Consider the following 12,603-nt stretch of genomic DNA (forward strand, 5'->3'; position numbering starts at 1 on the left):
TCCCATAGACTTGAATGGGACTTCCGGTATCGGAATCGGCGATACCGATACTTTTTTTAAGATCGGCCGATCCATTCCGATCCGATACTTTGAAGTATCGGACGGTATCGCTCAACTCTAGTTATAAACTTCTTGAATGTGGTTTTGAACACCTTGAGCGGTGTAGTTTTTAGAATGGTGTCACGTTTAGGTATTTTCTGTCATTTTGACCCCCTCAAAGTGACTTCAAATGTGATGTGGTCCCTAAAAAAATGGTTTTGTCAATTGAGAAATCGCTGGTCAAATTTTAACCCTTATAAGTTCCTAACAAAAAAATTTGTTTCCAAAATTGTGCTGATGTAAAGTAGACATGTGTGAAATGTTATTTATTAAGTATTTTGTGTGACATATCTCTCTAATTTAAGGGCATAAAAATTAAAAGTTTGAAAATTTCAAAATGTTAAAATTTTTTATTTTAAAAATATTTCCATTTTTTTCATAAATAAACGCAAGTCATATCGAAATTTGAGAATCAGCATGATCCGTTAAAGCGTTCCAAAGTTGTAACCTCATAAATTGACAGTGGTCAGAATTGTAAAAATTAGGTCATTAGGCTGCAAATTGGCTCTGTCACTAAAGCCCCCGTTACACACTGCGATATCGCTAGCAATATCGCTGTAAAGTCACCAATTTTGTGACGTTGCAGCGATATTGCTAGCGATATCGCTGCATGTGATACTTACCTCCGACCCGCTCCCCCGCTGGTTATCGCTGATCGTGCTAGAAGCTGCTGGACCATTCCTCGTCGTCCACTTCCTGCGGTGCTTCCTGCTGTGACGACGAGCGACGCGTGGAGCCGGGCGGGAGGACGCAGGATCGCCGCATCTGACAGGTAAGTAGCGATCCCCGTCCCCTGCGGTCGCTGGTGAGATCTGTCTGAGTGGCAGCTCACTAGCGACCACCCAGCGATTCACCAGCGATCCTGACCGCGTCATATCGTGAGTCGCTAGGTGTAACGGTACCCTAAGAGGTTGAGTTAATTGGATTTATAAGTGCTCCAACACCCCCAATATTTACAGACACCTTCTGGAAGTGTATCAAGAGGTTGACTATCTTAACCCCTTCACTACCAAGGGTGGTTTGCACGTTAACTACCGGGCCAATTTTTACAATTCTGACCACTGTACCTTTATGAGGTCATAACTCTGGAACGCTTTCATGGATCCTGGTGATTCTGACATTGTTTTCTCGTGACATATTGTACTTCATGTTCGTGGTAAAATTGCATTCAAATAACTTGCGTTTATTTGTGAAAAAAACGGAAATTTGGCGAAAATTTTGAAAATTTCGCAATTTTCCAACTTTGAATTTTTATGCCCTTAAATCACAGCGATACGGCACACAAAAAACTTAATACATAACATTTCCCACATGTTTACTTTACATCAGCACAATTTTGCAACCAAAATTTTTTTTTGCTAGGAAGTTATAAGGGTTAAAATTTGACCAGCGATTTCTCATTTTTGCAACACCATTTTATTTTTAGGGACCACTTCACATTTGAAGCCACTTTGAGGGGTCTATATGATAGAAAATACCCAAAAGTGACACCATTCTAAAAACTGCACCCCTCAAGGTGCTTAAAACCACATTCAAGAAGTTTATTAACCCTTTAGGTGCGTCACAGGAATTTTTTGAATATTAAAAAAAAATGAACATTTAACTTTTTTTCACAAAAAAAATACTTCAGGTTCAATTTTCTTTATTTTACCAAGGGTAACAGGAGAAATTGGACTGCAAAAGTTATTGTGCAATTTGTCCTGACTACGCTGATACCTGATATGTGGGGGGAACCACTGTTTCGGCGCATGGCAGAGCTCAGAATGGAAGGAGCGCCGTTTGACTTTTTCAATGCAAAATTGGCTGGAATTCAGATCGGACGCCATGTCACGTTTGGCGAGCCCCTGATGTACCTAAACAGTGGAAACCCCCCCAAGTGACCCCATTTTGGAAACTAGACCCCCCAAGGAACTTATCTAGATATGTGGTGAGAACTTTGAACCCACAAGGGCTTCACAGAAGTTTATAACGTACAGCGGTACAATTAAAAAATCATATTTTTTCCACAAAAATGATCTTTTCACCCACAATTTTTATTTTTCCAAGGGTAACAGGACCCTAAAAGTTTTTGTGCAATTTGTCCTGAGTACGCTGATACCCCATATGTGGGTGTAAATGACTATTTGGGCGCATAGCAGAGCTCGGAAGGGAAGCAGCGCCATTTGACGTTTTTGGCTAGAATTGAGATCGGACACCATGTCGCGATTGGAAAACCCCTGATGTACCAAAACAGTGGAAACCCCCCACAAATGACACCATTTTGGAATCTAGACCCCCCAAGGAACTTATCTAGATGTGTGGTGAGAACTTTGAACCCCCAAGGGCTTCACAGAAGTTTATAACGTACAGCAGTACAATTAAAAAATCATATTTTTTCCACAAAAATGATCTTTTCACCCTCAATTCTTATTTTTCCAAAAGTAACAGGACCCTAAAAGATATTGTGCAATTTATCCTGAGTACGCAGATACCCCACATGTGGGTGTAAACCACTATTTGGGCGTATGGCAGAGCTCGGAAGGGAAGCAGCGCCATTTGACGTTTTTGGCTGGAATTGAGATCGGACACCATGTCGCATTAGGAAAGCCCCTGATGTACCAAAACAGTAGAAACCCCCCACAAATGACACCATTTTGGAAACTAGACCCCCCAAGGAACTTATCTAGATGTGTGGTGAGCACTTTGAACCCCCCAGTGCTTCACTGAAGTTTATAACGTCCGGGCGTGAAAATAAAAAAATCGTATTTTTTCCACAAACATGATCTTTTAGTCCCCATTTTTTTATTTTCCCAAGGGTAACAGGAGAAATTGGACCCCAAAAGTTGTTGTCCAATTTGTCCTGAGTACGCTGATACCTCATATGTGGGAGAAAACTACTGTATGGGCACACGTCGGGGCTCGGAAGGGAAGTAGTGACGTTTTGGAATGCAGACTTTGATGGAATGGTCTGCGGGTGTCATGTTGCGTTTGGAGAGCCCCTGATGTACCTAAACAGTGGAAACCCCCCACAAGTGACCCCATTTTGGAAACTAGACCCCCTAATGAACTTATCTAGATGTGTGGTGAGCACTTTGAACCCCCCCAGTGCTTCACAGAAGTTTATAACGACCGGGCGTGAAAATAAAAAAATCGTATTTTTTCCACAAACATGATCTTTTAGTCCCCATTTTTTTATTTTCCCAAGGGTAACAGGAGAAATTGGACCCCAAAAGTTGTTGTCCAATTTGTCCTGAGTACGCTGATACCTCATATGTGGGAGAAAACTACTGTATGGGCACACGTCGGGGCTCGGAAGGGAAGTAGTGACGTTTTGGAATGCAGACTTTGATGGAATGGTCTGCGGGTGTCATGTTGCGTTTGGAGAGCCCTGATGTACCTAAACAGTGGAAACCCCCCACAAGTGACCCCATTTTGGAAACTAGACCCCCTAATGAACTTATCTAGATGTGTGGTGAGCACTTTGAACCCCCCAGTGCTTCACAGAAGTTTATAACGACCGGGCGTGAAAATAAAAATATTGTATTTTTTCAACAAACATCATCTTTTAGTCCCCATTTTTTTTATTTTCCCAAGGGTAACAGGAGAAATTGGACCCCAAAAGTTGTTGTCCAATTTGTCCTGAGTACGCTGATATCTCATATGTGGGAGAAAACTACTGTATGGGCACACGTCGGGGCTCGGAAGGGAAGTAGTGACGTTTTGGAATGCAGACTTTGATGGATTGGTATGCGGGTGTCATGTGCGTTTGGAGAGCCCCTGATGTACCTAAACTATTGAAACTCCCCACAAGTGACCCCATTTTGGAAACTAGACCCCCCACGGAGCTTATCTAGATGTGTGGAGAGCACTTTGAACCCCTAAGTGCTTCACAGAAGTTTATAACGCCTGGGCGTGAAAATAAAAAAAACATTTTTTTCCGCAAAATTATATTTTTGCCCCCAGTTTTTTATTTTCCTAAGGGTAACAGGAGAAATTGGACCCCAAAACTTGTTTTGTAATTTGTCCTGAGTAGGCTGATACCCTACATGTGGGGGTTAAACACTGTTTGGGCACATGGCAGAGCTTGGAAGGGAAGGAGCACCATTTGACTTTTTCAACGCAGAATTGGCTGGAATTGAGATCAGACGCCATGTTGCCTTTGGAGAGCACCTGATGTGCCCAAACAGTGGAAACCCCCAATTATAACTCCAACCCTAACCTCAACACACCCCTAACCCTAATCTGAGCCCTAGCCCTAACCCTAGCCCTAACCCTAACCCTAGCCCTAACCCTAACCCTAGCCTTAACCCTAGCCCTAGCCCTAACCCTAGCCCTAACCCTAGCCCTAACCCTACCCTAACCCTAACCCTAGCGGGAAAATGGAAATAAATACATTTTCTTTTAGTTTTATTATTTTTCTCTAACTAAGGGGGTGATAACGGGGGGTTTGATTTACGATTTATGGCGGTTTTTATGTTTGGCGGCTGTCGCACGCTAAAAGACGCTTTTTATTGTAAAAATAGTTTTTGCATCACCACATATTGTGAGCTATAATTTTTCCATATTTTGACCCACCGAGTCATGTGAGGTCTTATTTTTTGCGGGACGAGTTGACGTTTTTATTGGTACCATTTTCGGGCACGTGACATTTTTTGATCGCTTTTTATTCCGATTTTTGGGATGCAGAATGAACAAAAACCAGCTTTTCATGAATTTCTTTTGGGGGGTGCGTTTACACCGTTCCGCGTGCGGTAAAATTGATAACGCGTTTTTATTCTTCGGGTCAGTACGGTTACAGCGATACCTCATTTAGGTCGTTTTTTTATGTTTTGTCGGTTTTTTGCAATGAAAACAATTTTATATAAAAAATAATTATTTTTGTATCGCTTTATTCTGCGAGCTATAACTTTTTTATTTTTTTGCGGATGATGCTGTATGGTGGCTCGTTTTTTGCGGGACAAGATGACGTTTTCAGCGGTACCATGGATATTTATATGCGTCTTTTTGATCGCGCGTTATTGCACTTTTTGTTCGGTGGTATGATAATAAATCATTATTTTTTGCTTCGTTTTTTATTTTTATTTTTTAAGGGGTTCGCTAAAGGGGTTAACTAATGGGACAGTTTTATAGGGCAGGTCATTACGGACGCGGCGATACCAAATATGTGTACTTTTATTGTTTTGTTTTTTTTTTATTTTCAAAAAATGGATTTATTGGGGAATATTTTTTTTTTTTTAACTAATTTATTTAGCGATTTTTTTTAAATTATTTTTAACACTTTTTTTTTTTTTTCTTTTACTTTATTACCTTGTCCCAGGTGGGACATCACTGTCCTGTGACAGATCGCTGATCTGTCACATCACAGATCACTGTGACAGATCAGCGATCTGTCACAGGCACTGCTGCAGACTTCCTCATGCCTGCGCTTTGCAGGCACTGAGGAAGCCAGCTTCCTCAGGCCCCCGAAGGCCCCCGTCGCCATCTTGGATTCGGGGGCCTGGAGGAAGGGAGTCCCCCGCAGCAGCGCTGCACATTGCGCTGCCGTGGGGGGCTCAGGGAAGCACGGAGGGAGCCCCCTCCCTGCCGATGCTTCCCTTTAACCCCCGGTACACCGCGATCGCGTTTGATCGCGGTGTGCAAGGGGTTAACGTGTCGGGGGCGGTCCGTGACCGCCCCTGACACATTGTGCCGGGTGTCAGCTATGATAATTAGCTGACACTCGGCCGCGATCAGCGGCGCTCACCACGTGGGCGCCGCTGATCGCGATGACGTAATATTCCGTCCATGGTAATTAGGTCCATGGTCACATGGACGGAATATTACGTCAATTGTAGGTAAGGGGTTAAAGGGGTTGTCCTGGACTTTAACATTGATGGCTTATCCTTAGGATAAGAATCGCATGCAAGATTTCTCTCACGCATCCCCCCTACTCTGGAACTCTCTACCACAACATATCAGACTCTCACCTACCATCGAAACCTTCAAAAAGAGCCTGATGACCCACCTCTTCCGGCAAGCCTATAACCTGCAGTAACCACCGATCGACCAAACCGCTGCATGACCAGCTCTGCCCTCGCCTACTGTATTCTCACCTATCCCTTGTGAGCCTTCGCGGGCAGGGTCCTCTCTCCTCCTGTACCAGTTATGACTTGTATTGTTTAACATTATTGTACTTGTTTTTATTATGTATACCTCTCCTTACATGTAAAGCGCCATGGAATAAATGGCACTGTAACAATACATAATAATAATAATAATAATAATAATAATAATAATAATTAATGGCTGAACGGTGGAGGTGTGACATATATCACCACCGCTCATCAGCTGTTTCCGGTGTCGGCAGCTGCCCGGACTGCTCGGTTGCAAAATTGCACAGCTCCATCGACTGTATAATGGCCGTGGCTGGTTACTGCACATCCACTACTTATTGAAATCAATAGGGGTTGGATGTGCAATACCTGGTCGCAACCACTATTCTGTTGACAGAGCTGTGCTGTGCAGCTCCACAACTGGGCAGTTCCACCACTGATGACACTGGGAGCAACTGATTAGCAGAAGTTCCAAGTCTTGCAGTCCTACCCATCAGGCATTGATGACCTATTGTAAGGATATACTAAGGCTAGGCCATCAATGTTAAAGTCCAGCACAACCCCTTTAATATACTACAGCAATTACCTCTCTAGACAAAGCATGATTTTTTAATTAAAGCTATTTATTCCATAAATGCATATTTTTATTATTTTATTATTCCTGGACAACTCCTTTACCGACCACCTGTGTGCAGGTCTATAAATGTAATTGTGCTTTTAAAGCAATGGGAACAAAATAAATATTGTATGGTGACTTATTTTTTATTTGATGTCTACTCATACAAACTAATTAGAACGTCTTTAACTTAATCCGTCACAATCTTTCTATTTTTGAGACTTGCTAACTTCACATTTTAAATAAAGTTAAATTCTGGAATAGTCTTTCATTTCAATGTATGGAATGCAAAACGGCAAACTAAGCAAAAAATGCATAATTCATAAGGACACTCTCTAAAACATAAAGAATCAATGACACTGTAAACGTGAAGACAGGTAAATGACCTTCCAGACTTGAGAAGCAGCTGTCTTATTGTCATTCCTAACTGTGATACATGCAGAGGAGACTCATGTAACAGAATGTTTGGGAAACCCTCGCCGGCATCAGACAATTAATAAGAATGTCTAACCGTCACCTCCGTGTTAGCTCTTACATACAAGTGGGTAACAATATAAATTAAAAGTGTTGTAACATAAGCACCAGTCTGCACCAATATACAAGGAGGCAAAATCACATGTCTGATCAAGCGGAGACAATTTTCTACAAGCCAGCAATCAGTTGAAGACCATAAAACGCTTTGGGGCTGCATTATCCGCCATGTGGGAAATGTTCTTAAGCTTTATTCTGTCCAAAATGTACAACGTGGGCTCTTGAGTTATTGAATTCATTCCCTGTTTCACTTTGTGCATGGTTAAATGTACTAATAACAGTTTAGGAACGTGAATTCAAGGTAGTCATTATATTGAGAGATGGAAACTATGGGATTCTCGTTCCTAGTATCCACTTATTTTAGAGTACATTCAGTTCATGAAGCAAAGGAATTTGAGGTTGGCTACAAACAAACACTACTGCTAATCATCAGATTTATGCATGCAATGTCATCAGAATATTGACATATCTGGGTGTTGTTCCTTTAAGTGCTTGTAAACATCAGCTAGCTTTTTGTTAGGCCTCTTTCACACTTCCGTTTTTTCGCGTCAGTCATAATCCGCCAATTTTTGAAAAAAATGGATCCGCCAAAAAAGGGGCGGATCCGTTTTTTCCCCCATAGACTTACATTATTGGCGGATCTTGACTGATTATCGTCCGTCACCCCCAGTTATTTGACGGATCCGCCAAAATTTTTCCGGCTCCCGGGCGGATGAGACAGACACTGCAACGTTTTTTCCTCTTGAGGGTCTGCTATTTTCATGTGCGCATGCCCGGAAGCTTTTCTCCAGGATAATTTTTAACCCAGTAATGCCATTCCGGGATCGTAAAAAAAAATCTCTCTCTCTCTCGGCATGGGTTCCTTTAAAATTCAACCTTCGCCAGATCAGTCAAAACAACGGTCCGGTGCCACATGTTGCTGTCAATCTGCCGACGGATCCGTTTTCCGCCATTTTCGCGGATTACAACTGATCTGAAAAACGGATGTGTGAAACAGGCCTTAAATGCTTGTTAGGCCGACAGTTGCCTTTCCTGATTGCCTCCCCATAAACATCCATGCTTGACTCCATGTACTTGTTCAAAAGTAGATAACCCCTTTAAGGCAGAAGCATAAAGACCAATTTCACTCTTCTTCACCCTTCCCTTTAAAGGGAATCTGTCACCCCATTTTTGGCCTATCAGCTGCAGCCACAGCCATCAGGGGCTTATCTACAGCATTCTGTAATGCTGCAGATAAGCCCCCGATGTAACCTGAAAGATAAGAAAAACTAGTTATATTATACTCACCGGGGGCGTGGGCCAGTGCGGTGGGTGTCGTGGTCCGGTCCGACGCCTCCTATCTTCTAGCAATGATGTCCTCCTTCTTACTTCTGCCGTGGCTCCTGCGCAGGCGTACTTTATCTAACCTGTTGAGGGCAGAGTAAAGTACTTCATTGCGCAGGCACCGGACCTCTCTGACCTTTCCCGGGGCCTGCGTACTGCAGTACTTTACTCTGCCCTCAACAGAGCAGATAAAGTACGCCTGCGCAGGAGTAAGAAGGAGGACGTCATCGCTAGAAGATGGGAGGTGCCCCACCGGACCGCGACACCCATCGGACCAGACCGGACCGGACCCCGGGGTGAGTATAATCTAACTCGGTTTTCTTCTCTTTCAGGTTACATCGGGGGCTTATCTACAGCATTACAGAATGCTGTAGATAAGCCCCTGATGGCGGTGGCCACATCTTATAGGCCAAAAATGAGGTGACAGATTCCCTTTAAATGCATCAAAGCAGTATGGTCTCCACAAAGAGTTCAACACTGAAGACCAATGTTTAACTATTAATACTTTAATCAAATAATAATTCATATGGGTGGGAAAGAAGACAGTATCATTTACTTAAAGTAACGTGAAACTGCATAAAGATATCTCTAACATAGCTCCCTATTTAGTGTTCTACCTGTGCCTGGTTATTTGGTCCTTAAATGGGTATTCTCATCTTCATGATCATATCCTGATATGTAGTAAGTATAATAATAATAATAAAAGCAAATACATCCAATTAGAAATGTAGTATAGTTCTTCTAATTCTCTATTTTGCTTACTCCATGTACAGGGCAAATATCCATGGGTATGAACACATATAGAGTTAGTTAGCCAGCTGTTTGTGGTTGTAGCCATCGATAACTAAGCTGTTGCAATGGGGTAAGCAACATAGTGAATCAGAAGAACTGTACTACATTTCTAATTAGAGGTATTTGCTAATATTATTAGTACACCTACTACATATTGGGATAGGGTTTTGGAGATGAGAATACCCTTTTAGGATGACACTTAAAGGGGTTGTGTCATCATAATATGTACATTTATTTATGAAGTGAAAAGTATTTTTGATGTTTTTTCAATTTGCTATTATTAAAAAGAATGCACGGTTATAAATATATTGTCATGGATTTATCACAATAGAGAGTTGCCAGAAGACTCCGGTGTCTGAATTCACATACTCCTTGTCAAGAACACTGTACTTGCTCACTGAGCCAGTGTGCGTGTCCTGAGTGTCAGGATCCTGTCAGCGCCAGCGTGCAGCCTCCGCTGAGCAGGGACTCACCCGCAATGTAGGGGTACCGGGGTTAGGTACAGCCAGAAAGTACCGATGCACAGGACCTGTGGATGCTGAAGTTTAGCAAGCCAGCATAGGACATATGGTCATGTGAACGGTCATGTGACTGCAAGGGGGCGGGGCTTAGCGTCCTGCTTTCAGAGAAGCTAGAGAACTCAGAGTCAGGCAAAGCAGAGGTCATGCACAGTACAGACCAGCGAGGTACAGGAGGGATAAACAGATGGGAGGTTAGACAAAGCCAAAGGTCATACACAAGATATCAGTACAGTACCAGGGAGGAGACAGAATGGATAATCAGGGCCAAGCAGAGATCAAAAACCAAACAGACATAGGAGGTACCAGGCAGAATCCAAAGTGATATCCAGAGAACAGACCGAGTCATACACAGAGTATCAAGTAACCAGAACACAGCACAAGCACACTCAGGGGTAACCACACAATGCCAAGGGCGAAAGTATAACTGACGGGTGATGGGAGCTTCCTGAGGCTATAAGAAGCCTCCCCAGAACCAATGAGAGGCCTCCATAATAGGTCCTAGGTGTGCAGGTGAGAGTCTGCACTGAGATCAGAACATTAACCCCAGAAGTGCCGGTCACCCAGCACTGGTATCATGACAGTACCCCCCTCTCAACGGGGGGACCTCTGGACCCCCAGGCTTGCCCGGGTACCTAGCATGGAAAGCCCGAACCAGACGATCCGCATGCATCAACCGGGCCGGCACCCAGGATCTGTCCTCCGGCCCATACCCCTTCCAATGAACTAGGTACTGTACTGACCACCGTACCAACCTAGAATCTATAATGTGACCAATCTCATATTCCATATGTCCCTCAACTGAAACCGGAGGAGCAGCGGACTCGGATTCTCTCCGGACTGCTTCAAACGGCTTCAGTAGAGATCTATGGAAGATGTTAGGGATCTTGAAAGAGGGTGGAAGGCACAGCCTGTACGCTATTGGGCTGATTTTTTCCACAATCTTGTACGGGCCAATGAATTTGGGGCCCAACTTGGCTGACGGAATCTTTAACTTAATGTTTCGCGTGGAGAGCCAAACTTTCTCTCCCACCCGAAACATGGGACCAGGTGTTCGTTTCCTGTCCACAAAAAACTTATACCTGCCTTGAGACCTAGATATACGCCGCTGGATTCTGCTCTTGTATCTTTTAACCGCTGAACAGAGTCCTCAGCCCCGGGGCACCCCCTATCCAGACGAGAAAACTCACCAAAATGAGGACTGAACCCATAGTTGATCAAGAAAGGGGACATACCAGTGGATTGACTCACCCGACTATTGAAGGCAAATTCAGCCAACGGCAGTATATCACACCAGTCATTCTGTCTAGCAGAAGTCAGACATCTGAGGATCTGTTCCAGAGACTGATTAGTGCGTTCCGTCTGACCATTACTCTCAGGATGGTATGCAGACGAAAAGGACAGAGATATCCCTAATTTTTTGCAGAAAGCACGCCAAAACTTAGCAACAAACTGCACACCACGATCAGACACCACATTCAGGGGTACCTCATGCAAAAGGACCACATGCTGCACAAACAATCTGGATAAGGTCTCAGCAGAAGGTAATGCGGACAGGGGTACAAAATGAGCCTGCTTGGAAAATCTGTCCACCACTACCCATACCACCGTATTACCCCTGGAAGAGGGAAGATTGGTAATAAAATCCATGGACAGATGGGTCCACGGTCTTTCGGGAACTTCCAAGGGCATCAGCTCCCCCGCCGGCTGGCTATGGGAGCTTTTAGAACGAGCGCAGACCCCACAACCAGAAATGAATTTCTTTATATCAGAACCCAGAGTAGGCCACCAGAAGATCCTAGCCACTGCCAGTTGCGTGGCTGATATACCAGGGTGAGCACACAACTTGGATTCGTTTAACTCTTGCAAGAGTTTAAGGCCAAGTTGCTCTGGGACAAACAACTTGACCCCTGGCTTGGCCGCAGGAGCCAGCGACTCAATTTCCCGTTCCAATTCAGACGAGATCCCTGCTAACACCACCCCAGGGTGCAGAATGAAGGACGGTGGCTCAGGGACAGAAACAGGGTGAAAACTACGAGATAAGGCATCAGCCTTGACATTCTTTGACCCTGGACGGAATGTAATAGTAAACTGGAAACGAGAAAAAAAAAGTGACCAACGGGCCTGTCTGGGCATCAATATTTTAGCAGACTCGATGTAAGACAAATTTTTGTGATCAGTGATGACAGTAACCGGTGACTGGCCCCCTCCAAAAAGTGCCTCCATTCCTCAAACGCCAACATAACCGCAAGAAGCTCTCTATTGCCTACATCATAATTTCTTTCAGCAGAGAACTTCCTGGAAAAGAAGGCACATGGCCTGAGTTTGGTTAGAGTGGCAGGCCCTTGGGACAACACCGCCCCACCCCCACCTCGGAGGCATCCACCTCCACCACAAATGGCTTGGAAGGATCTGGCTGTGTCAAGACAGGAGCAGACATAAAACATTTTTTCAGCGTCGCAAAGGCCTCTTTTGCAAGCGAGGACCAATTTCTCACATCCGCACCTTTGCATGTTAGATCCGTGAGAGGTTTGACCACTTGCAAAAACCCCTGGATAAATTTGCGGTCATAATTGGCGAACCCCAAGAAGCGCTGAAGACCCTTAAGATCTCGGGGTTGCACCCAATCAGCAATGGCCTGCACCTTCTTGGG

This window comes from Dendrobates tinctorius, unplaced genomic scaffold (assembly GCF_039654945.1).
Source record: "Dendrobates tinctorius isolate UK_male_01 unplaced genomic scaffold, ASM3965494v1 ptg000129l, whole genome shotgun sequence".
Taxonomy (NCBI): domain Eukaryota; kingdom Metazoa; phylum Chordata; class Amphibia; order Anura; family Dendrobatidae; genus Dendrobates; species Dendrobates tinctorius.